Source organism: Oryctolagus cuniculus, chromosome 10 (assembly GCF_051225735.1).
Source record: "Oryctolagus cuniculus isolate XC-2025 breed Fujian yellow rabbit chromosome 10, ASM5122573v1, whole genome shotgun sequence".
Classification (NCBI taxonomy): Eukaryota; Metazoa; Chordata; class Mammalia; order Lagomorpha; family Leporidae; genus Oryctolagus; species Oryctolagus cuniculus.
The window spans coordinates 60,815,624-60,841,684 of NC_142876.1; the positions used below are offsets into that span (position 1 = coordinate 60,815,624).

Consider the following 26,061-nt stretch of genomic DNA (forward strand, 5'->3'; position numbering starts at 1 on the left):
CTTATTCTTGTTTCTTGAATTTAGGTTCTTATTTTTTGGCATTTGTGGAGTTGATTTTTGATTTTTTCTTCTGTTGGCTTTTATCTTTGGGGCTGTGCTGTGGCTTCATGGAGTGTCTGCCCTTTCAGTGAATACCAGGAGGTGTGTGGTGGGTATGGCCAGGGGGCTCTGGTCAATGCTCTAGGGTAGGGCAAGTTTCCAGGGTAACACACACAAAGCTGGCCCCAATAACAGATCTTTTGTAATGACTTTTAATGTTGAGTAAGAAATATTTTTATGATGAAGATCAATAAAGAAAGAAATGTGAATACAAGTGTTTCATTTATCTAATTCAGCTTCCTTTTATTTAACAATCTTGTGCTGAATATCATCTATGTGCCAGGTACTATGCTAGGTGCCAAGGATGCAGGGAATTAATACATCTAGTTCTCACCTTCATTGTGCTTATGATTTAGTAGGGGGTAAGGGAAACTTCCAGGCATGAAGGGAGCAAAAGTCCAAGCACAAACAAAACAGGGAGACAAACGTAATCAAGGATCCCGATAATGATGTGTTATAAAGGACATGAGCAGGAGACTATGGATTCCTGGCAAGGGCAACAGGTGGAGTGATGACTGGGGAGACATCTGAGGTGGAGGAAAGGGCATGCAAAGTCCCAATGCAGAAATGTGCCCAAGGAAAGTGAGGTGGGAGTAGAGTGATTAGGGGAGTCACAGGTGAGGGAATCAGATGAGATGGGGTGTGTAGGCCATGTTGGCCATGGCTAGAACTTTGGCTTATTCTTTGAGATGGATGAGAGGCTATGGAAGGCTCTAGACAGAGAGGGACACCATATGACTCAGGTTTTCACAGGGTCGCTCAGGTGACTGTGGAGAGTAGACTATGTGTGTGTGTGGTGCCTTGGGAAGGCCATGGGACAGCTGCTGAGCAGTGACTGAGGCAGGAAATGATAGTGTTTGTAAGAGAGTGTTAACTGGAGAGGTGCTCAGAGTGCTCAGTTGCTAGGAGGTTATGACCAAGGACTAGGCGGACTTGCCCATGGACCAGATGTGGAAGTGAAAAGAGAAATCAGGGACTCCCTCAAGACCTTTAGCCTGAACAACAAGAAGGAGGGAAGAGGTTACTGCACAATCTGGGGGAGGCTAAGGGAGAAGCATCTCACAGATGGAGATGCTGTGGAGCAAGTTGGATGTCTCCATGTAATCTTCAGGGGCCAAGTTCAAGGCCAGAGATAACCATTTTGGGGTCTACAATATGCATTATGTTTAAAGCCCTGGCCCCCACTGCAGCCACTCTGGGTATGTGTGAGCTGGGGGAGATGAACACACAGCCTGAGGCACACACATGGGAAGGGGTTGGGAAGATGTGGAGGCAGCAGCAAATGAGAGGAGGGGAGGAAAACTAGGAGAGGTTGATGGCCTCTGAGCAAGGTGAAAAAAGTGCAGCAAGGACTGGAGTTGTGTGGGTGTCACACAAAACTGTCAGGTCAGGTATGAGGAGGACTGAGAGCTGACTGTGGTTTGGCACCAGGTGACTGGCTACCTTAACAGGAGCGGCTGGGAGGAAAGCCTGTTGGTTGGGTCCAAGAAGAATGCAGGAGAGACACTTGGAGGTCACAGGGCTACAAAGTACTTTCAACGGCTTCTGCTGGAAAGTGACAGAGAAATGTGGCAAGAGTAAGGGGGCGAAATGAAGTGAAAAGGCAGTGGTCTGGATTGGAGGTGGGGAGAGGGGAGTGAGTTCAGTGTGGATCCTGTTAAAGGTGGTGACTCGCCTTCCTGGAGACTCACCATGGAGAAGGTGCCCACGAAACTGTAGCTCATTGGAAGGGCCAGCAGTATGTAATGGTGGCTGAAATGACCATCCCTTTGCTCTGATTATCAAATGGAAGCCAAGGCTTTAAGTACTTGATTCAAAGGTAAACCAGGTTGATGCTTTCCCTATTAAATTGTATTTCCTCTTGTGTTTCTGCAGATTACAAAGACACATGGCCTATTTATCACCTATAGGTGATCTCACCGTTGGGCTAGATATTAATCTTTTCCTCCAATTCAGTCTCCCTCTGCCTGTTTGCAGTCACCCTAGCAGGAGACACTGAAGAAACAACTGCATTCAGCTTCAACATTTGATTTTTTTTTAAACATTTGATTGAGAGTTGGCATAAGGACAAAGGTCAACAAATGCACCATGAGGGGTTGAACTTGGCTAAGTGAAAATGATCTAATATTCTAAATTTCTAAGTTATTTATTACTTAATTATCTTTCACTTCAGATATGACAAGAGTCCTCAGTGGGAAAGCAACCCAGAACATAACCCTCACATTTAAAAGGTAAGTTGATGCAACTTCTCTCCATTCAAATTTCTTTAACTGCCTATCCCTGGGATTGTTAATCCAAACTGAATGTAACCAAGGTGGAACTGACTTTCCAGTTCCAGAATATTCTAAAGTCCAGGGCTAACTTTATAGTCAAGAGTGGGTTGAGGCCGGCGCCGCGGCTCACTAGGCTAATCCTCCGCCTAGCGGCGCCGGCACACCGGGTTCTAGTCCCGGTCGGGGCGCCGGATTCTGTCCCGGTTGCCCCTCTTCCAGGCCAGCTCTCTGCTGTGGCCAGGGAGTGCAGTGGAGGATGGCCCAGGTGCTTGGGCCCTGCACCCCATGGGAGACCAGGAAAAGCACCTGGCTCCTGGCTCCTGCCATCGGATCAGCGCGGTGCGCCGGCCGCAGCGCGCCGGCCGCGGCGGCCATTGGAGGGTGAACCAACGGCAAAGGAAGACCTTTCTCTCTGTCTCTCTCTCTCACTGTCCACTCTGCCTGTCAAAAAAATAAAAAAAAAAAAAAATTAAAAAAGAGTGGGTTGAATCTGAAGTTAGATTATGAGATAATTTTAGCATTAAAAATTAGAATAGTTAATCTTAAATCACCTATACCTTTCAAGAAGCAACAAACTGGTGAATGCTGAAAAACATAGTAGTGCTAGGTATCTGATGTGTGACAATAACTTTGTTGATTATTTTAAAATAAATTGTTACTCGTGGGGGCATTTAGTGGGTGGAGTTTCAGCCCCTATATGAAAGAGATTCACACATTGGAGGTTTAGAACAAATGCGCCAATTATAGCAATGACTATCACTTGGAGAGCAACCCTTGGGGAGACATGACACAGCTGCCCAGATCCCAGTCCAGAGCAACTAAATTAAAATCTTTGTAAGTGCCTGGGCATCTGTCTCTATAAAATCTCTCCAGATGATTTTCATAGCAGTTAAGACTGCAACCATGAACTTGTGGCTTCTCTCCCTGAAATAATGAGGACTAGTTGAAATAATCAGCATTCGCATCTTAAGAATATGAAAATATTTAAAAAACAAGCTATCACACCATGAAAATATACAGGAATATTAAATGCATATTGCTGAGTGAAAGAAGGCAATATGAAAAGGTTGCGTACTGTGTGATTTTAACTGCATGCTATCCTGGAGAAGGCCAAACTGTGGAAACAGTGATCGTGATAAGTCAGAGTAGAGGGAGGAATGAAGAGGTGGGCCACAGGCTTCTCTGTGATGTTATAACAGCATTATATTTATAAATACTACGTTATATTTTACATACGATGTGATACTTCTTATCAAAACCTATAGGATGCATGATAGGCTTGAACCCTGATATAAACTATGGACTTTGGGTGAGCTGGTTTGAAAATGAAGGCTCACTGATCCTAACAAATTTATCACTTTGGTGGATGATGTGCACAGTTTACACAGCTCTCTGTGTGGGGGGTGGGGTGGGAAGGAGACATCAGTGACCATTCTGTGCTTTTTGCTCAGTTTTGCTCTGAACCTACAACTGTCCTGAAAAAGAAAAGCTCTTCTAACAATACAGAAAGGATGAGAATGTCTGGAGAGGCACTGGGGTCACTGTACTCTCAGCCTGGGTAGAAGGTAGTGGTGGCCACAGAGGCAGGTAAGAGAGCCGCACTCTCATGGGGTTGCACCGGGACTACAAGCATTTCTTTTCTCTTTCTCCATAACGACTGCCACACAAGTGTATTCGTGCAACAAAGTGTTATCAAGTGGCAGCTGTGTGCCTTTTGCTATATTAGAACTTACAACAGATAAATAAATCCTTGGCCATTGGAAGTCCATAGTCAACAGAGGAACAGGTGAATGGACAATTAAAATATGAGGGAGGACTGCTAGGATAAAGGCTACTGCTAGAAACAGTTAAACTGAGTTTCAAATACAATTCCATGCTGATAATTTGGATTTATAATTGCAAATCATTTGGTTTACTTTGGGATAAGCTGATTACTGATCCCCTAGAGCTGAAGGTAGAATAGGTGGACCAAGCATTAACAAAGCCATTCTTGAATAACTTCTTGCTCCACTAACCAAAACTTCAGCAAATTTATTTTTAACTGGTTGCTAAATGTTATTTACTTTTAACTGATTTTATTCTGTCTGGAAGCACCAAAGGTACTATATTAACTTAAGCAGATCATAGAAGAAAATAGATTTAGACTCTTCACTAATATTTTTCTGTAGCCAACAGTCAGATGTTGTTAAATTAGAAACTGCAAGTTAAAAATGAACAAAAAGATGAGATGGAGTTTCAGGCTCCTGTCCCGGCTTTAGCCTGGCCCACCCCCCAGCCGTGGGGGCCACTGGGGAGTGAGCCAGTGGAAGGAAGATCTCTTTCTCTCTCTGTTTCTCCCTCTCTCTATGTCACCGTGCTTTCAAATATGTAAAATAAATCTTTTTTTTTTTTTAAAAGTTAATAGAAAGAACCAAAACACATTTTTTTTCTCTGATTGGGAATGCAATCTGAGAAATGAGATCCTTGCCTGGTCTTCATGCCCAAATTAGTTTGCCCACATCTCCCACTCTCTCCCAGCAGCTGCCACCCCGCCCCCACCCTCCTGTTATTAGAAATAATGTTCAGCAGCTGTCTGAGGAAAGATCTACCACAACTGCCAACTTCTGGGTGTTGGGAGCATTTTTAAACTGTTCAAATAACTCAGTGCCAGAATTTTCCTTTAGGTGAATGCTAGAAAACAAAAAGCTCAGATATGGTGTTTTAAATCTTAGCAAATGCCTGGTCAATATCTCGTCTGTGAGACACCAAAAGCTTTATCTCCTTATGGCAAGGTAATGCATCTGGATGAACATGTAATAATCAGTGATAGGAAGACTTGTGGTAACTGGGCCTTCTTATAAGCAAGTGTTCTGAGATGTCATTTATGGTATGATGACCACATGGAACATCAAGGTTGGAAGCAGGGTTGGGATGCTTTTTTTCATGCTAATTTGGGAGTGGCTCTGTCTGGGATGGCTGAGGAGGCTCTATTTCAGATGGCCGGGAGCTCTGTGTTGTTAGTGAGATGGATTCATCTTGCTGGAAGGACCTGGCTTGCTGGCTGCGGTTTTGCTTCTTGCTACTGGAAGGAGATGTTGAACACTGAAGGGATGGTGATGGTGGGCCCACTTATTCCATGATTTCTACTTGACATGTGATCTTTTAAAAGCTGTTTTACTGAATATGGCATATATGCAAAAGAGTACATAAATCACAAGTGCACAGCTTAATACATTGTCACAAAGTGGAGCCAACTCCAAGAGAGCAGTAGCGGCATCCCGGAGATTACACCACCCCTCAAGGGTGATCAGTACCCTGGCTCCATTTTTTTTGAAAAATGGAATTATTTTTATTTTCAGAAATATTTTGTCATATTCACTTCATATGTGTACATATTACATATGCACAATCATATTTTTCTTGAAAGCAGGGGTATTAATATCACATATGTGGGATTCATGGCAAGGACCATAAAGTGAGGAAAGAAGGATATATTATAATGTGAGAGGTATAGTTCAATTCAGACAACATTTACAAACATCTACCTACCAATAATATGGCATCCACACATTTAAAAGCTATCCAAATATCTATTAGCTTCCACATATGGGCAAAAACGTGTGGAATTTGTCTTTTTTTTTCACTTAGGATGATGATCTCTGGTTCCATCCATTTTGTTCCAAATCTCAGGATTTCATATTCTCTCTTTCAGATATCTTGCAGCCCACATTGGGGTGCCTTTTTTTTTTTAAGATTTATTTTTCATTTATTTGAAAGGTAGAATTGAGGGAGGGAGGGCGGGAGGGAGGGAAGGGGAGAGAGAGAGAGAGAGAGAGAGGTCTCCCCAAATGGCAGCAACAGCCAGAGCTGTGCCGATCTGAAGCCAGGAGCCAGGAACTTCTTCCCAGTCTCCCACTCAGGTGCAGGGGCCTAAGGACTTGAGCCATCTTCCACTGCTTTCCCAGGCCATAGCAGAGAGTTGGATTGGAAGTGGAGCAGCCAGGACGCGAACCGGCACCCATTTGGGATGCTGGCACTGCAGGCGGAGGCTTGGCCCACTATACAACAATGCCAGCCCCGGTTTCATTCTTTTTATGATTAACATTCCCTGTGTAGATACCAAATTTTCTTCATCCAGTCATCAACTGATGGATATCTAGGTTGATTCAATATCTTTGCTATTGTGAATTGGGTTACAATAAACAGGGAGTGCAGGTATCTCTTACATATGCTGCCTTCCTTTCCTTTGAAAATATCCCCTGAAGCAAAATAGCTGTGTCATATGGTAGCTCTATTTTTAGTTTTTTGAGGATTCTCCATACTGTTTTTCATTATGACTGTACTAACGTGCATTCCACAAAAGTGTAGTGGAGTTCCTTTCCTTCCATATCCTCATCAGGATTTGTTACTTATTTACTTTTTTTTTTTTGATTTTTGGATAATAGCCATTCTAGCTAGAGTGACATGGTACCTCAATGTAGTTTTATTTGTATTTGCCTGATGGCTAGTGACATTGAGCATTTTTTTATGTGTTTGTTGGTCATTTGTATTTCTTCTTTTGAAAAATGTCTATTCAGATCCTTTGCACGTTTCTTAACTAGATTGTATCATTGTTTAATTTTTTTGACTCCTTATATAATCTGAATATTAGTCCTTTAGCAGATACATAGTTTGCAAATATCTTTCCTATTCTGTTGATTGTTTCTTCACTTTGTTAATTGCTTCCTTTTCTGTGTATAAACTTCTTAGTTTGATATGATCCTATCTGTTTTTTCTTTTATTGTCTGAGTTTTTAGGGCCTTATCCAAAAAGTCATTTATTTGTCAATGTCTTGGAATGTTTCCCTTATTTTTTCTCTAATAGTTTTATAGTTTTGGATCATAACATTTAGACCTTTTGTCTGTTTTGAGATGATTTTTGTGCAGAGTAAAAGGTAGGGGTATTGTTTCAAATGTCTGCATGTGGAAATCCAGTTTTCTCAACACCACTTATTGAAGAGATTGCCTTTTTTAGGGAATGTTTTTAGCACATTTGTCAAAGATAAGTTGATTGTATATGTATGGATTGAATTCTGAGGTTTGTATTCTGTTCCACTGGTCTACATGGCTATTTTTATGCCAGTATCTTGCTGTTTTTGCTATAACAGCCCTATAGTATGTCTTGTCTTGAAATTTGTATTGTGATATCTCAGACTTTGTTTTTATTTTTTAAGATTGCTTAGGCTATTTGGGGTCTTTTATGTTTCTATAGGAATTTTAGGATTATTTTTTCTAATTCTGTGAAGAATGTCATTGGTATTTTCTCGGAGACTGCATTGGATCCATAAATTGCTTTGGGTATTTGAATGTTTTGATAATATTAATTCTTCCAACCCCTGAACATGTGAGGTCTTTCCATTTTTTTGTGTCTTCTTCTATTTCTTTCATTAATGTTTTCAAATATTCACTGTATTGGTATTTCCCCTCCATGTTTAAACTTATACTGGGGTATTTAATTTTTTTGTAGCTATGTGAATGGGACTGTTCTTATAAGCTCTTTATCAGCCTGACCACTGTTGGTGTATAAGAATGCTACTGATTTTTTGTGTTGCTTTTCTATCATGCAATTTTGCTGAATTCTCTTATCATTTTAATGGCCTCTTGGTGGAGTCCTTTGATTTCCTTATCAACAGAATCATATCATTGGCAAACAGGGTTAATTTGACTTTATCCTTTCCAATTTGTATATCTATTATTTCTGTCTCTTGACTAATGGCTCTGGCTAAAATTTCCAGAACTATACTCATTGAAAGTGGTAAGAATGGGCCGGCGCCTTGGCTCACTAGGCTAATCCTCCGCCTTGCGGTGCCGGCACACCAGGTTCTAGTCCCTGTCGGGGCGCCGGATTCTGTCCTGGTTGCCCCTCTTCCAGGCCAGCTCTCTGCTGTGGCTCGGGAGTGCAGTGGAGGATGGCCCAAGTGCTTGGCACCCCATGGGAGACCAGGAGAAGCACCTGGCTCCTGCCATCAGATCAGCGTGGTGTGCCAGCCGCAGCGCGCTGGCCGCGGCAGCCATTGGAGGGTGAACCAATGGCAAAGGAAGACCTTTCTCTCTGTGTCTCTCACTGTCCACTCTGCCTGTCACACACACACACACACAAAAGTGGTAAGAATGGATATTCTTTTTTGGTTCCAAATCTTAGTGGAAGTGATTCCAGCTTTCCCCCACTCAAAATGGTATTGGCTGTGGGCTTGCCATTTATGTTCAACATTGTGTTGAGGTATGTCCATTTTTCTAATTTATTTAAGGCATTTATCATGAAAGGATGTTGTTTTTACCAAATGCTTTCTTAGCATCTATTGAGATAATCATCTGTTTTTTTCCCCCAAAGAAACCTTTTATTTAATGAGTAAAAATTTCATAAGTACAACTTTAGGAATATAGTGATGCTTCCCACCATACTCACCCTCCCACTCCCACTCCATCTCCTCTTCCTTCTCCAATTCCCAGTCCCTTTCTCCATTAATATTCATTTTCAATTAACTTTAAACGCAGAAGACCAACTCTATATTAAGTAATGATTTCAACAATTTGCACACACACACATACACATGCACAACTGTTTGTGAACAATTTTTACAGTTAATTTTCATAATACAATTCATTGAGGACAGAAGTCCTACATGGGAAGTAAGTGCACAATGACTCCTGTTAACAATTAACACCTTTATGTATGATGTCAGTGATCATTAGAGGCTCTTGACATGAGCTGCCACTACTACGGAAGCCTTTTGAACAAGGCCATAAGCAAAGTGGAAGTTCTTTCCTCCCTTCAGGGAAAAGTACATCCTTCTTTGATGCCACTTCTTTCCAATGGGGTCTCACAGAAATCTTTCACGTAAGACATTTTTGTGCCACAGTGTTTGGCTTTCCATGCCTGAAATGCTCTCATGGGCTTTTCAGCCAGACCAGAATGCCTTAAGGGCTGATTCTGAGGTCAGAGTGCTGTTTAAAGCAATGTTGTCATACTATGAGTCTGCTGTGTGAACTGCTTCCCATGTTAGAACATTCTCTCCTCTTTAATTTTATCTAATATTATTACCAGACACTTGATCTTATTTATATGATCCATTTAACAATTAGTCCTATCTATATTATCACTTTAACACTTAATATGCTCAATTTAACACTTAAGATGGCATTTTTACCAGCCAGCTTAAGGGGATTTGGAATCTCATGGCAAGTTTTTAAACTGTACCCTTAGTAGTAAGTTCATAGGAATATATGCAAAACTATACAGCTTTATAGTTACAAATTTCCTCCTTCTTCTCTTATTCCCACTCTTATTTTTTACTGAGATTTATTTTCAGTTGACTTTATACAGATATGATTTATTCTATGTTAAGAGTTCAACAAATAGTAAGAGAAAAAAATACTTCCTCGACAGGCAAGACAAGGGCTGTTCAAGTCATTGCTTCTCAAAGTGTCAATTTCACTTTTTACAGATTTCCTTTTAGGTGCTGTATTGTTATCACAGGTCAGGAAGAACATATGGTATTTGTCCCTTTGGGACTGGCTTATTTCACCAAGTATGTTTTCCAGATCATCCATTTTGTTGCAATTGACCATATTTCATTTTAACTGCAGTATTCTATAGAGTATATATCCTATCATTTCTTTATCCAATCTTCAGTTGAAGGTCATTTAGGTTGATTCATGTCTTAGTGAATTGAGCTACAATAAACATGTGGGTGCAGATAAGTCTTTTATTTGCTGATTTTATTTCCCTTGGGTAAATTCACAGAGGTGCGATGGCTGGGTCATATGATAGGTCTATATTCAGATTTCTGAGGTAATTCCAAAGTGATTTCCAGAGTGGTTTTCTCAGTTTACATTTCTACCAGCAGTGGATTAGGGTACCTTTTTCCCCACATCCTCGCCAGCATTTGTTGTTCGTTGATTTCTGTATGAAAGCCATTCTATCTGGGGTGAAGTGAATCCCCATTGTGGTTTTGATTTGTATTTCCCTGATTGCTAGTGATCCTGAACATTTTTTCATGTGTCTGTTGGCCATTTGAATTTCATCCTTTGAAAGATGTCTGTTTAATTCCTTTGCCTATTTCTTGACTGGGTTGTTTGTATTGTTGTAGAATTTCTTGATCTCTTTATACATTCTAGCTATTAATTCTTTATCAGTTGCATAGTTTATAAATGATTTGTCCCATTCTGTTGGTTGCCTCTTTACTTTCCTGAGTGTTTCTTTTGTAGTACAGAAACTTCTCAATTTGATGTAATCCTATTTGTTAATTTAGGCTTTGATTGCCTGTGCCTCTGGGGTCTTTTCCAAAAAGTCTTTGCCTATGCCAATGTCTTGCAGGCTTCCCCAATGCTCTCTTATAATTTGATGGTATCAGGTTGTAGATTTAGGTCTTTAATCCACTTTGAATGGATTTTTGTGTAAGGTGTAATGAGGGGGCCTGCTTCATGTTTCTGCATGTGGATATCCAGTTTTCCCAGCACCATTCGTTGAAGAGACCATCCTTGCTCCAGGGATTGGTTTTAGCTCCTTGGTCAAATATAAGTTGGTTGTAGATACTTGGATTGATATCTGGTGTTTCTATTCTGTTCCATTGGTTTATCAATCGTTTTTGTACTAGTACCAGGCTGTTTTCATTATAACTGTCTTGTAGTATGTTTGAAATCTGGTATTGTGAGGTCTCCGACTTTGTTTTGTTGTATAAGTCTGCTTTAGCTACTCACAGTCTTTTGTGTTTCCATATGAATTTCAGCATCATTTTTTCTAGATCTGAGAAGAATGTCTTTGATATTTTGATTGCTATTGTATTGAATCTGTAAATCGCTTTTGGAAGGATGGACATTTTGATGATATTGATTCTTCTAATTCACGAACATGGAAGTTTTTTCCATTTTTTTGTTATCTTCTATTTATTTCTTTAGTGTTCTGTGTGGGGAGCAACTGGGAGCAACTCGGACTAGACTAAGTTACTGGAATTAAGACTTATTCTATGCATCTGCTTTCCCACAATATGGCGCTGAGAAGGGAGTAACAACTTCTATGCAGCTGCCTCTCGCCAGCTTGAGTGATGACCTGCAGGAGCAGGACCTGTTCCTGATTGGAGAAGAGCAGCGTACTCGGCGTGTGGGTAGCAGAGTTGGGATTGTTGGAAGAGGACTATAAAGGAGGAGAGAGACAACATGCACCAGGAACATCTATCTGAAGGAACACCTGTGCAGCCCCCGAGAGAGCCGGCTGGCGGTGTGCCGCTCCCCCGCGGAAGTGGGGAAAGTGGCCAGGGGGAACCGCCCTTCCACGGAGGTGGAAGGGACGGCAGCCAACCCGGGAAGAACCAGCAGCAAACCCGGGGAGGGCCGAGCAGACAAAAGAACAGCGCAGGGTCCTGTGTCGTTCCTCCACGAAGAGGGGGAACGACATAATGGTGCCATGACTCAGATATGAAGCCTAGGCAGGGCTTAGTGTCGTTCCTCCACGAAGAGGGGGGAGCGACATAATGGTGCCGTGACTCGGATATGGACTGTGGGAAAGAAGTTAGGATTGAAAGCGAAAGTGAAAGCTTTCATAGACTCGGATGCGGACTATGGCGGGGAAGCTAGGAGATTGAAAGCGAAAGTGAAACCTGGAGGAGGCTTGGACTCGGATACAGACTGTGGGGAGAAGCCAGGAGAAATGAGGGAGGAATATTGTTGGAAGAAAAGTTAGGAAACATACCAGGTAGAGAAAAATGTTAGGGAAATTGAAGCCGCGGAGGGCAGGCCGAAGCGGAAACGTAAGCCAGTTTGGAATTCTTTAAGTCAGCCCGGGGGGCAAAAGGCGAAAATCTGGAACCAGAGGCAGAGACGTGGGCCGCCAGGTTGGAATCCGTCAGATTAGCCCGGGGAGCAAAGGATGGGAAGCCAGACCGAAAGGCGCAGACGCGTGAGCTGGGTTGAATTCGCCAGGTTAGCCCGGGGAATTTAGATTGAATACCGGTGGTGGCGGAAACGTAAGCTACGCTGTGTGACTCGCAGAAGCCGCCGCGTGCAGAGAGAGCACGGGGCGTGAATAGATAGGGAACGTGGGGCTAGCGCGAGGCCGTGGTGCGGACGCGAAGGGGCGTGGAGACCGCGGAGTGCGCGCGCGAAGCCGGGAAGCTGCGCAGATGAGAGAAGCGCTGGCTGAAGCGGCTCAGAGCCGGGAAGCCGCCGAGAAGCAGCCTCGGGGTGGGCGCCGGGAAGCCACAGGGATAAGAGAAACAGAAGTTTAGAAGTAAAATGAGAGAAATAGGAATGCTGGCAGATAGAAGTAAAATAGGAGAAACAGGAATGCCTGGAGATAGAGAAATAGAGAAAAATAAGGCCTCCCCACAACACGCACGGCAATGAGAGAGCTTGGATTCGGTCTGCCTTATTAGTAAGACGATAAGCACCTGTGGGTGGCTGCAGGTCACCGAAGACAGGCACGTTATCAACACCAATAAGTCTCCCCACAATACGGCAATGAGAAGGCTTGGATTCGGTTTGCCTGATAGGGCTTGTAAGCACCTGCAAGCAGTTCTAGCAGAACAGAGCATGCGCTGCAGGGCACCAAACACAGGCATGCATCAGCGCCTAAAAACCTCCTCACAACATGGCGAAGAGAGGACCCGGATTCGGTTTGCCTGATTGATAGGACTTGTAAGCACCTGTGGGCAACTCTAGCAAGCAGAGCAGAGTGTGTGCCGCGGGGCACCGAAGACAGGCACGTATCAACGCCAAAAATAAAAAGAAAGGGGGATCTGTGGGGAGCAACTGGGAGCAACTCGGACTAGACTAAGTTACTGGAATTAAGACTTATTCTATGCATCTGCTTTCCCACAATATGGCACTGAGAAGGGAGTAACAACTTCTATGCAGCTGCCTCTCGCCAGCTTGAGTGATGACCTGCAGGAGCAGGACCTGTTCCTGATTGGAGAAGAGCAGCGTACTCGGCGTGTGGGTAGCAGAGTTGGGATTGTTGGAAGAGGACTATAAAGGAGGAGAGAGACAACATGCACCAGGAACATCTATCTGAAGGAACACCTGTGCAGCCCCCGAGAGAGCCGGCTGGCGGTGTGCCGCTCCCCCGCGGAAGTGGGGAAAGTGGCCAGGGGGAACCGCCCTTCCACGGAGGTGGAAGGGACGGCAGCCAACCCGGGAAGAACCAGCAGCAAACCCGGGGAGGGCCGAGCAGACAAAAGAACAGCGCAGGGTCCTGTGTTGTTCCTCCACGAAGAGGGGGAACGACATAATGGTGCCGTGACTCAGATATGAAGCCTAGGCAGGGCTTAGTGTCGTTCCTCCACGAAGAGGGGGAGCGACATTCTGTAATACTCATCACAGAGATCTTTGACATCCTTGGTTAAGTTTATTTCAAGGTATTTGATTGTTTTTGTAGCTATTGTGAATGGGATTGATCTTAGAAGTTCTTTCTTGGCAGGCGCCGCGGCTCAATTAGCTAATCCTCCACCTGCGGTGCTGGCACCCCAGGTTCTAGTCCTGGTTGGGGCGCCAGATTCTGTCCCGGTTGCTCCTTTTCCAGGCCAGCTCTCTGCTGTGGCCAGGGAGTGCAGTGGAGGATGGCCCAAGTGCTTGGGCCCTGCACCCCATGGGAGACCAGGAGGAAGCACCTGTTTCCTGGCTTCAGATGGCAATGGCGCACCGGCTGTAGTGGCCATTTGGGGGGTGTACCAACAAAAGGAAGACCTTTCTCTCTCTCTCTCTAGCTCTGCCTGTCCAAAAAAAAAAAGTTCTTTCTCAGCTGTGGCATTGTCTGTGTGTACAAAGGCTATTGATTTTTCTGTGTCGATCTTATATCCTGCTACTTTACCAAACTCTTTTATGAGTTCCAATAGTCTCTTGGTGGAGTCTTTTGGATCACCTACATATAGAATCATGTCATCTGCAAATAGGGATAGTTTGATTTTCTCCTGCCCAGTTTGTATCCCTTTGATTTCTTTTTCTTGCCTAATGCCTCTGGCTAAAACTTCCAGGACTATACTAAATAGAAGTGAGAGTGGGCATCCTTGTCTGGTTCTGGATCTCGGAATGCTTCTAACTTTTCCCCATTCAATAGTATGATGGCCACGGGTTTGCTATAAATTGCCTTGATTACATTGAGAAATGTTCATTCTAAATCCAATCTGCTTAGAATTTTTATCATGAAAGGGTGTTGTATTTTATCAAATGCTTTCTCTGCATCTATTGAGACAATCATATGGTTTTTGTTCAGCAGTTTGTTAATGTGATATATCACATTGATTGATTTGTGAGTGTTGAACCATCCCTGCATACCCACTTGATCTGGGTGAATGATCTTTCTAATGTGTTGTTGGATTCGATTGACTAGAATTTTGTTGAAGATTTTGTGTCTATGTTCATCAGGGAAATTGAACTGTAGTTCTCTTTCTCTATTATGTCTTTTTCATGTTTAGGAATTAAGGTGATGCTGGCTTCATAGAAAGAATTTGGGAGGATTCCCTCCCTTTCAATTGTTTTGAATAATTTGAGAATAATTGGAATTAGTTCTTCAAATGTCTGGTAGAATTCAGCAGTGAAACCATCCAGTTCTGGGCTTTTCTTTGTTGGGAGTGTCTTTATTACTGATTTAATTTCCATCTTGGTAATGGGTTTGTTTAGGTTTTTTTATGTCTTCATGGCTCAATTTAGGTAGGTTGTATGTGTCCAAGAATCTATGCATTTCTTCGAGATTTCCCAGTCTGTTGGCATACAGGTCTTTCTAGTAATTTCTGATAATTCTTTTTATTTTCGAGGTATCTGTTGTTACATTTTCTTTTTCATCTGTAATCTTATTGATTTGGTTGGGTCTTCTCTCCTTTTTTTTTGCCTAGTTAGACCATTGGTGTGTTAATTTTATTTATTTTTTTCAAAAAACCAGTTCTTTGTTTTGCTGCTTTTTAAATAATTTTTTGGCTCAATTTTGTTGATTTCTCCTCTAATTTTTCTTAAAGATTTATTTATTTATTTGAAAGTCAGAGTTACACAGAGAGGAGAGGCAGAGAGATGATAGAGATAGAGATAGAGGTCGTCCATCTACTGGTTCACTCCCCAACTGGCTGCAATGGCTGGAGCTGTGCAGATCCGAAGCCAGGATTCAGGAGCTTCTTCTGGGTCTCTCACGTGGGTGCAGGGGCCCAAGGACTTGAGCCATTTTCTACTGCTATCCTAGGCCATAGCAGAGAATTTGATTGGAAGTAGAGTAGCTGGGTCTTGGACCAGTGCACATATGGGATGCCGGCGGGTTAGGCCAGTGTGTTAACCCACTGTGCCACAATGCTGGCCCCTCTCCTCTAATTTTAATTATTTTTTTCTCCTATTAGTTTTGGGTTGTTTTGCTGTTGTTTTTCTATATCCTTGAGATGCACTGATAGCCCATTTATTTGGTGCCTTTCCAATTTTTTGGTGTAGGCACGAATTGCTATAAATTTTCCTTCTAACATTGCTTTTGCTGTATCTCATTAGTTTTGATATGTTTTATTGTTGTCTTCATTCTTTTACAGAAATTTCTTTATTTCTTTTTTGATTTCTTCAGTGACCCAGTGTTCCCTGAGGGGCATGTTGTTCAGTCTTCATGTGTTTGCATATGTTTTAGCGATTCCTGAGTTGCTGATTTCCAGCTTCATTGCATTGTGGTCTGAGAAGATGCATGGTATGATTTCGATTTTTTTTAATTTGCTGAGACTTGATTTATGGTCTAGCATGTGGTCAATCCTAGAGAAAGTTCCATGCACTGCTAAGAAGAATGTGTATTCTGCAATTGTAGGATGAAAAGTTCTGTAGATATCTGTTAGGTCCATTTGGTCAATAGTTAAGATTAACTCTGCTGTTTCCTTACTGATTTTCTATCTAGTTAATCTGTCCATTGCTGAAAGTATTGCATTGAAATCCCCCATTACTATAGTATTGAGTCTATGTCTCTCTTTATATCCCTTAACATTTCTTTTAAATAGCCAGGTGCCCTGTAATTAGGTGCATAAACCTTTATAATAGTCACATCTTCCTGTTGAACTGATCACTTAATCATTACATAGTGTCCTTCTTTGTCTCTTTTAATAGTTTTTGTAAGGCTATTTTGTCTGATATTAGGATGGCTACACCAACTCTTTTTTGGTTTCTGTTAGCATGGAATATCTTTTTCCATCCTTGCACTTTCAGTCTGCATTCATCTTTGTTGGTGAGATGTGTTTCTTGTAGGCAGCAAATAGTTGAGTTTTGTTTTTTAATTCATTCAGACAGTTTGTATCTTTTAACTGGAGAGTTGAGGCCATTTACATTCAAGGTTACTATTGATAAGTTACCACTTTGCTCTGCCATTTTTCCATAAATATTCCTATTTTTTACTTTGGCTTTCCTTTGTATTTTTACCTGGTGATTTCCTTCCTTTACCTTCTTTTGTGGTGATGACCATGATTCTGTGTTTCTGTGTCCAGCATATCCTCAAGCATCTTCTGCTTGGATGAATGTGGACAAATTCTTTGAGTTTCTGTTTGTCATAGAATGTTTTTATTTCACCTTTTTTCATTAATAAGAACTTTGCAGGGTACAGTATTCTCGGTTGAGATTTCTTTTCTCTTAAGACTTGGAATATATCTCATCATTCTCTCCTAACATGTAGGGTTTCTGATGAGAAGTCTGTTGTGAGTCTAATTGGAGATCTTTTGAAAGTAATCTGGCATTTCTCTTGTGCACATTTTAGAATTTTTTCCCTTATGTTTTACTGTGGAGAGTTTGATTACAATGTGTTGTGGTGAAGATCATTTTTGGTCATGTCTATCCGGAGTTCTATGTGTTTCCTATACTTGGATGTCCCTTTCTCTCTTCAAATTAGGGAAAGTGTCTATTATTTCACTAAAAAGACCTTATAATCCTTTTTCTCTTTCCATACCTTTAGGAACTCCTAGAACAGGTATGTTGTGTCATTTGTTAGTATCCTGCATGTTACTAACAGTGTTTTTGAGTTCTCCATAGCAGAGAGCTGGACTGGAAGAGGAGCAATGGGGACTAGAACCCAGCGCCCATATGGGATGCTGGCGCCACAGGTGGAGGATTAACCAAGTGAGCCACAGCGCCGGCCCCTCCACTGCATTTTTTATTTGTTCCATTGAATTTCATATCCAAAGTTTCATTTGGATTTCTCTTTAAGATCTCAATTTCCTGGGAGAAAATTTATTTCATGTCATGTATGGATTTCATTAGTTTATGCATTTGCTTCTGATTACTTCTAAGGACTCCTATGATGAATTTTTTGAATTCCATTTCTGTCATTTCTTCAGTGTCATCATCTTCACAATCTAGTACTGGTGTTGTGTTATTTTGGGGCCATCATGTTGTTTCCTTATTCTTGTTTCTTAAACTGGTACATTTGTTATTTGGCATTTGTGGAGATAATTTTTAGTTTCTTCTTTTTTTTTTTTCACTGTGTTGGCTTTTATGTTTGGAGTATGTCTGTGTGTATTAGTGAAGTGTTTGCTTTCAGGGAATACCTAGAGGTGTGCGGTGAGTGTGGCCAAGGAGCTCTGTTCAGTGCTTCAGGGTGAAGGGCATGTCTGAGGTGACACACCCAGGTTTGTCCTGGTAAATCTTTTTTTGGTCAGAGGGGAGGTTTGTTCTTTTCTGTTGGTGAAGACTCAGCTGAGCTCCTTTCATCAAAGGAGACCAGTGCCTGGTTGCTAGCCACAGTGGGTATATTATTCGTCCACCCAGCCACAAGGACCACACCAAGGATCTGTTCAGTCCTCAGTGTAAGCTCAGATTCCCCAGCAATGTCCCTCACCAAGTAATCAGGGAGCCCTGATCATGTGGAGCCTCCCACAGTGACTGCCCAAAGTCCCAGCCACACCCTGAGTCCTCCCATGCAGCCTCAGTGTTTTCACACAAGCCTCCCACAGTCACAAGCACCTAGCCCCCTGTCTGTTCTCCCCATCAGACTCAGGAGTCTCCACTTGGCTGGTTGCTGGGCACAGCTGTTACATATATCCAAAATGGTGCCTACTCTGTCAGCTTGTTACAGGCCACCATTGCAGAGTGATCAGGGAGAGAGAAATGTGCCCCGCTTTGTTTTTTTTTCCTGTAGCTTGGTAGGTACGCTGTCCTCTACGGTGCTGCAAGCTGGATGCCCTCTAGGCTCTTCCTGCAGCTTTTTTGCCAGTTGCTTGGGCTGCTGCAGTCTGGTCTCACCTCACTCACCAATGCTGGTGTGGAGGCTGCTGGGGTCCTAAACTGTGAGTGTCCTCGCCTTTCATTTATGGCCACTGTGTACCTCCAATTTGCATAGAGTTTCCTCTGCTGTTTTCTCCCTATCTTTTCCCTGAAACTGCAATCTTTCCACCTTTTAAAGCTATCTTCTCCTAGACTAGAGCAGCAAGCTCTCTCCCTACTCTGCCATCTTAATCCCAGTTCAATCATATGATTTTTTATCCTTCATCCTGTTGATGTGTTATATCGCATTTATTGATTTTCATATGTTGAACCATCCTTGCATCACTGGGATAAATTCCATACCTTTTTGATGTGTTGTTGGATTTTATTTGCCAGTATTTTGTGGAGGCTTTTTGCATCTGTGTTCATCAGGAATAAAGATCTATAGTTCTTTTATTTTGTATCCTTGACTGGTTTTGTCATTAAGGTAATGCTGACCTGATAGATTGAGTTTGGAAGAGTCTCTTCTCTTTCAACTATCTGGAATCAAACTATTGAGGCAACTGGCATTAGTTTTTCCTTAAAAGTTTGGTAGAAGTCAGCAGTGAAGCCTTCTGGTCTAGAACTTTTCTTTTGTTGGGAGACTATTACTGAAATAATCTAATCCTTGATTATTGTTAAATTCAGGTTTTTAAAGTCTTCCCAATTTAATTTGGTAAGTTATATTTCCAGAAATATATTCGTTTCTTCTAGGGGTTCCAGTTTGTTTATATAGTTGTTTATAATAGTTTTTGATGACTGCTTGTATTTCTGTGGTATCAGTTGTAATATCTCCTTTTTAATCTCTGATTTTACTGATTTGTCTTGTCTTTTTTTTTCTTGATTAGTCTATCTAATGCATTATCAAATTTGTTCATTTTTTTTTAAATGGCTCTTTAGGGCTGGCATTGTCTGTACCAGGTTAAGCTACCACCTGTTAAACTGGCAACCTATATGGGTGCTGATTTGAGTCCTGGCTGCTCTACTTCTCATCTAGCTCCCTACTAATGTGCTTGGGAAAGCGACAGAAGATGGCCCAGGTCCTTGGGTCCCTGCACCCACCTGGGAGACCTGGAAGAAGCTCCTGACTCAGCCTGACCCAGCCCTGGCTGTTGTGGCCATCTGGAGAGTGAAGCAATGGCTGGAAGATCTGTCTTTTTCTCTCCCTCTCTTTCTGTAACTCTTTCACATAAATAAATAAATCTTTAAAAAACAGTTCTTTATTTCCTTAATCTTTTATACTGGGGACAAACTATATCTAACCAAAGTCGTAAGTAATGCTAAATCATTTCCCCATGTAGTATGAGATCTTTCACTGCTCTTCTGGCTCAATTTGTAAATAATCTGCTATAACTTATATTTTATTGATTGTTAGATGCATGATACTTTTATATTATCAAGTATGATAATTATTACAAGAACTCTTTGAGGTAGGCATCACTTAATAGATTACAGTACTGAAGACAGATAATTTTATTTGTGATATAAAATGGTCATCATTACATGTGAAATAGTTATCTACAATGTATCAGGCCCTGTGTTTGTTTTTTTCTACATGAATTGTTCTATTACAATGCTATGGGATAGGTATTATCATTCCAAATGAATATATCAATAAATTAATGTTCATTAAATATAACTAATCAGCCCAAAGTTACAGAAACAATGATAGAGTTGAATTTTAAACATAGTATGCAGCTAAACATCAAGTCCAAACAGCTGATAATCCACAACATTCCTTATCTAGAGCTGGTAAAAGGTAGAGGTATAGCTTGAACTTGCACCCTTGGAATCCAGAACAAATACTCTGTTCACATTACATTTGGCTAAGACACCTCAACTGTTAACAGTGGTCAACTTCTGGAGTCCCCTACTCCCGCCTGGCACATGATGGATGAGCAGTGAAATGAACAGCGATCAGGTGGAGGGATGTGGGAGGGTAATAGAAAGTTTGTGTAATTCTCACACTGGGGCAGCATGATAGCAAAAATAGCTCTCACAGGAGGAATATAAATCTTCAGAAATCAAGGATATGTTGATAAATTTCAGGAAAATATTGATTCTGGTTATTAAAGGTTACCAGTCTCATAACTATTACCTAGAGCTCCCTATCTTGTAGTTCTAGAAAGTCACTGGGCTAAATTTTGATAGAACCCAAATGAAATCAATCTGCAGGAATTCAGCAGTCTCTCCTGTTTCTTCATCTCCCATGCTACACTGGTGCCAAATTAGATTCAATATCCTGACCTCTGGGAAGTACAAACTGAACTTTTCACATCAGATCAGTTCTTGACTTCCCTGCAAATGCTTTCTCTCCTCACTCCTGCCTCCCCTGTGCCAATGCCAGCATTTCTCCTTGGGGACATCACCCTAATTTCCTAAACCTAAACATGATCAAAGTTATGTGACAGCTGCTCAGCTGTCATTTCAAAGAACCAATTCAAAAAGATTCATGGGAACATTATTTTATAAATGTGTTTATGACATAATGTTCAAGGCCCCATACATTAAATTGATGTGTATTTAGTTGATAGTTCAGAGTTACCCATTCATAAATGTGGCAAAGAGTGGATGTTCAGAAGGGAAAATACCCTAGGGAACAAGAGCCCCATGGTGAAATGCAGCCTCCACAGGGGGGCACAGTGCCAGCCCCTGTGACCCACAGTGACTAAGCCAAGGACAACTAAAATGTAAAGAAAAAAGAATGTACAGATAATTTCATAAAACTCAGAGTGGTATAGGACTATGCATCCATGAATGGGGAGACAGGACAGATGGGTGATGCATGTTTATGTCTCAGAATAAATTTCTTAGAATTCTGTGTTATTTGGCCAGCGCCGCAGCTCACTAGGCTAATCCTCCGCCTTCCAGCACCGGCACACTGGGTTCTGGTCCTGGTCGGGGTGCCGGATTCTGTCCCGGTTGCCCCTCTTCCAGGCCAGCTCTCTGCTGTGGCCAGGGAGTGCAGTGGAGGATGGCCCAAGTCCTTGGGCCCTGCACCCCATGGGAGACCAGAATAAGTACCTGGCTCCTGCCATTGGATCAGTGTGGTGCGCTGGCTGCAGCGCGCCGGCTGCGGCAGCCATTGGAGGGTGAACCAACGGCAAAGGAAGACCTTTCTCTCTGTCTCTCTCTCTCACTGTCCACTCTGCCTGTCAAAAAATAAAAATAAAAAAATTAAAAACAAACAAACAAAAAAAAACCCAGCAGACCCATAGAATGGCAGATGTCCTAAACAGCACTCTGGCCTCAGAATCAGCCCTTAAGGTATGCGGATCTGGCTGAAATCCCCATGAGAGTATTTCAGGCATGGAAAGCCAAGACACTCTGGGGGAAAAAAAAAACCTAAATGAAAGATCTCCGTGAGTGAGATCCCAGTGGAAAGAATGGTTCATCAAAGAAGGAGGTACCTTTCTCTGAAGGGAGGAGAGAACTTCCACTTTGACCATGGCCTTGTCTAAATATGATCAGAGTCAGTGAACTCAGGGGGCTTCCATAGCCTTGGCAGCCCATGACAAGAGCCTAGGGTGATTACTGAGACCATAAACAAGAGTGTCAATTTGTTAAGTCAGCAACAGGAGTCATTGTGCACTTACTCCTCACGTAGGATCTTTGTCCTTAGTGAGGATTTAATGCTATAACTAGTACTCAAACAGTATTTTTCACTTTATGTTTCTGTGTGGGAGCAAACTGTTGAAATCTTTACTTAATGTATGCTAAACTGATCTTCTGTATATAAAGAGAATCAAAAATGAATCATGATGTGAATGGAAGGGGAGAGGGAGTGGGAAAGGGGAGGGTTGCTGGGGGGAGGGATGTTATGGGGGGGAAGCCATTGTAATCCATAAGCTGTACTTTGGAAGTTTATATTCATTAAATAAATAAAAAATATTCTGTGTTATTTTTTCACATTGAAAATAAGGCAAGCAAAGCAGTCCCAAGCCTTCAGACCTGAAATTTTTCATACAATATAGAATATAGTTATGATCTTTTCTTCTAGCAAAAAAAAAAAAAGACATAAATGTCATTCCTGGGATGTCTGGGGTAGAGAGCATGTTTTAATTCCAAGAGGTGCTCCAAATCAGCTTTGCTATCATCAAATACTGCTTCCTTCAGTACAACAAAAGAATTTTAAGTCACTAATAATGAGTCCCTGGGGATTCAGAGGAAAAGGCCGACCAGAAACAAGTTCTTCAGGTCCAGTGTAGGAGTCCTGGAGGGGATGTGTTGCTTTGTATGGGTTTGTAGAATCAGGATGGGATAGAATCTCCCAAAGTAAGCAGCCTCTCACATGCATTCCATTATTTTTTCTTTCTTACCAGTCCCTCACTTTTCACTATCATCAATTTTCCTGAAGAATTTCTGATTGAAGACACTATCGATAAGTACAACTTCATTGTGCAGAGCAGAGTCACGAGGCAATTTTGTTTCATGGTGCACGTAAAAAAGCAGGTCATAGTCTCTCATTTCAGCAGATATAAGGAAAGAAAGAGTTTTGAATGGAACGACCTAGGTTAGCCAGGAAGAGATTTTTCCAGAGTGTGGGATGTAGGCACAGGTTTCTCTGGGTAACTGGGCAATCTCACCAGAATGCCCAGAGAGAGCCCAGTGCACAGGGCAGCATCTGGAGATGCCACACAGCCCTCGGCATGCACCACAGCAGAAGACATCAGAGCCAAACTTCCCTGTTGGTTAAACTGAAAAGCTAAGGATGGGGGAAGAAATGAGCATTATGCTAGAGACAAAAATGCATGGGGAGAGGGGCTGGTGTATGGTTAGTAGTTAATCCACCGCTGTGATGCCCACTTCCCATATCCAAGCGCCTGGTTTGAGTCCTACCTCTGGTTTGGGTTCCAGCTTCTTGCTAATGGCACCCTGGGTGGCAGCAGGTGATGGCTCTAGTAGCTGGGTCCCCTCATGGCAGACCTGGGTTGAGTTCCTGGCTCCTGGCTGTGGCTCAGCTCAGCCCTGCCTGTTGAGGGCATCTGGGGTACAAACCAGTGGATGGGAGCTTTCTGTCTGAGGCACGTGCACTCTCTTCCCTGCCTTTCAAATAAATAAATAAATAAAAAATCACTGGGAGAGCAGGCAGGGAAGCAGATGGGTAAACAGGAGACCTGTTTACAGGAAAGGTAAATCCTGCCGAGGAGATGCTGATGTGACTCTGTGCCCACTCTCCATGGCTCTGCTCTGTCCTAAGGCTTCATGAGTTGCTCTGGTCTCACTGCCCAGGAATCTACTTAGGAGACTGTAGTGGCATCCAAAACTCAGTTCCTTAGTACCCATGGGGCATTGGCTCCAGGATCCCACTCTGATATCAAAATCAGCAGATGCTCAAGTTCCTTATATAAAATGGCTTAGTATTTGCATATATCCCATGCACATCTCTCATATACATTGTCATCTCTAGATGACTCGGAATTCCACATACAGTGTTGTTATATTGTGTTGTTCAGGGAATAATGACAAGGAAAATCTGTAAGTCCATGTAAGTTCAGTGCAGATGCATTCTCCACCCATGGCATGAGTATATTCGATCAGCAATTGGTCAAATCCACGGATTTGTTGTAACCTGTGGTTACAAAGGACTGATGTCCCAACCTCACTGTACCCTCAAATTTCTTATTCTTCTACCTGGGTCATCCTCTCTCCAATCTGGGTCTAGTGATCTCCTGTCTCTTGCCAGCAGCCCACAGCCGGTGAGGGACCCAGCCATCCAGAGCTGGCTTCACACTCTCTCCCATATTTCTATCTGCACTGCCCTTCCCCTATTACCCACACCTCAGGGCTTGGACCTTCATGTTGTTTCCTGTCCAGTCTCCCTCTACCGCTCTGCACTGCAGGATTAACCTTTAAAAGCAATGCAATCAGTGTTTCCTCACAGCTCCAAAACCTTCACTGATTTCCACCATCTACTGAATCAAGAGAAAACCTGCAGCAATCTATCCACGGCCTCTAGGATCAGATGTCAGTCCTCTCTCAGGCTCCAAGTCACACTGTTCTGCTGCACACCATGCAAAGGACACCTGATCGCCTTCCAACAGGCCTGGCTCATTCCTCTGTTTATACCGCCCCTTCATTTTGGTCTTCTCTATCTTTGCATGATAAACACTCTGCCCATTCTTTAAGATCTAGTTAAACTTCACCTCTTCCAGGAAGCACACTGTGATGCAAACAGAGGGAAACTTTCTCTTCCCCCTTTCAACATCCTCAATGGGTGAATGTCAGTTCTCACTTTCTTCTTGTTTATTTATTTGTCTTTTGGCAGTGCATTCAATTTTTATTTATTATTATTACTATTTTTGTATCGTTTCAGCTTTTCTTAAATAAAAACCAAAAGGTTTTTATTTAAGAGAGCGGCTCACTCCAGTTCCCTGGGTTTAAGGCCAGCTTGCCCCCACGGAGCATGCTTGCCAACATATCCCCAGCCACTCCCTAGGGTACAGAGAGCTCCTTGTGTTTGATATCTGGCTCTGGCTCCCAGTTCCAGCTTCCAGCTAAGGTACACCTGGGAGACAGCAGGTGATGGCTCAAGTAGTTGGGTCCCTGCCACCCAGGTGAGAGACATGGCATGAGTTCCCAGCTCCTGGCTCTGGCCTTGACCCAGCTTCAGCCATCACAGACTTTGAGAAAGTGAATCAGTGGATGGAAGCTCTGTCCGTCTGTTTCTTTCTCTTTGCCTCTCAAATAAATAGAAAAACCCTACCTGATAGGAAATTGTATGCTTATCAAGCTTTTCCAATTAGCATCTTGGTCTGGAAATATGAAGGATGCCTCGTGTCAGCTCACTGTGCTCAAAGATTTTTTTAAAAAAATTTAACTTTCATTATTTATTTGAGAGATAGCATTATAGACATAGATAGGGAAAGACAGAGAGAAAGGTCTTCCAACTGTTGGTTCACTCCCCAAATGGTTGGAACTAGACCAATCCGAACTCAGGAGCTTCTGACAGGTTTCCCATGCAGGTGAAGGGGCCCAAGTACTTGGGCCATCTTCTACTGCTTTTCCAGGCAGTAAAAAAAAAAAAAAAGAGCTGGATCAGAAGAGAAGCAGCCAGGACTAGAACCAGTGCCCATATGGGATGCTGCACCGCAGGCTGAGGCTTAGCCCACTACACCACAGTGCTGGCCCTAAGTACAAACCAACTGCATCAGACTAGTCACGCAGGACAGTCTTTGCTGGTGTTTATGGCATCTCAATCAGAGTAGCTGAGAGAGAAGGTGGACAGGACCCAGAATCTCTCTGGAATACCGCAATTTATTTTTGGGAAAGAAGAAATGACTCACTGAAGTCCACCAAAATTTGTGATGTCTGTCTTATGCTTGTGTTAGTTGTGTAGTGACTATGCCACTGTGAGCAAATCTCATAACCTAGGATGCTAAGGTAGTCTGTAAACTTGACTTATGCCAGACTAAATGTTGAGGTGAAGAGGAAATAAGCCTTTTTAAAACCAGGGGGACTTTATAGTAAATATTTAACAAATACATTTTCAGTGTTCTTGC

The 26,061-nt window shown here is 42.5% G+C and overlaps 1 protein-coding gene and 1 long non-coding RNA gene across 23 annotated transcripts in view; one reads left to right on the forward strand and one right to left on the reverse strand.

Annotated features, from left to right (window-relative positions):
• The window catches only part of LOC149123790 (uncharacterized), a 29,111-nt gene extending 9,257 nt beyond the window's left edge, over nt 1-19,854 (forward strand). The window contains exons 2-4 of one of the 4 annotated variants that reach the window (XR_016214636.1): nt 2,273-2,330; nt 15,915-16,031; nt 19,460-19,854. This is a non-coding gene — a long non-coding RNA (uncharacterized LOC149123790). Of the gene's footprint in view, nt 1-2,272; nt 2,331-3,823; nt 3,960-15,914; nt 16,032-19,459 lie in introns of all 4 variants that reach the window. The other 3 variants (XR_016214635.1, XR_016214637.1, XR_016214634.1) reach the window with 3 other exon arrangements.
• Nucleotides 1-26,061, reverse strand: part of DLGAP1 (DLG associated protein 1) — a 1,086,743-nt gene that overhangs the window by 256,776 nt on the left and 803,906 nt on the right. The window lies entirely within an intron of this gene.